Source organism: Sinocyclocheilus anshuiensis, unplaced genomic scaffold (genome assembly GCF_001515605.1).
Source record: "Sinocyclocheilus anshuiensis isolate Anshui unplaced genomic scaffold, SAMN03320099.WGS_v1.1 scaffold2305, whole genome shotgun sequence".
Taxonomy (NCBI): Eukaryota; Metazoa; Chordata; class Actinopteri; order Cypriniformes; family Cyprinidae; genus Sinocyclocheilus; species Sinocyclocheilus anshuiensis.
This window is the reverse complement of record NW_015552535.1, coordinates 311,903-312,587: the sequence shown is the minus strand read 5'-3', so window position 1 is coordinate 312,587 and position 685 is coordinate 311,903. Positions and strand designations below refer to the sequence as shown.

Genomic DNA, 685 nt, shown 5'->3' with positions numbered 1-685 from the left:
CTCTCTCTCTCTCTCTCTCTCTCTCTCACACTCACACTCTCACACTCACACAAAACTTAAAATTAAACTGTCATTCACTTTTTCACTCAGTTAATTTCACAATCATGAAATAAATAAAAAAATAACAGCAGTATTATAATTTAATATAAATTATATTCATACATTATATATAACAATGACTAAGTTTCAGAAAACAACAGGTGAATGGAGACCTGTTAATTAATAGTAACATATTTTAAAAATATTAATAATAATTAATAATAAATAATTACATTTATTAAATATTAAAATTACAGACAAAACACTTATTACCAACTTGAGCAGCTAAACTCAATTGACAAACTCGTGTTTTTTTCTGTCAGAGAGACGCTGAAGCGATGTGACGCGCTCGTTTCGCTCGGAGCAAATGCTGCTCACGCCTGCAGCTCCTGCGCTGTGATTGGCTCACGCTGACGGAGGCCCAGAGGCTCATGGGAAAACCGCCGGTCTTAAAGCAACGTCCTGAGAAATTACGCTGCTCATGAGAAGCTGATTTTCATAATGCCGCTGACGCTCACTTTGCTTTAAGGAGTGATGTGACTGTTAATTACACACACACTCACACACAGACACACACACACTCACACACACACACACACTCGCTCACTCACTCACTCACACACTCACTCACTCACTCACTCACTCA

General features: G+C 38.0%; 1 protein-coding gene across 1 annotated transcript in view; it reads right to left on the bottom strand.

The window, feature by feature from the left end:
• Nucleotides 1-685, bottom strand: part of LOC107663746 (receptor-type tyrosine-protein phosphatase mu-like) — a 313,414-nt gene that overhangs the window by 49,408 nt on the left and 263,321 nt on the right. The gene's annotated exons all lie outside the window — the stretch shown is intronic.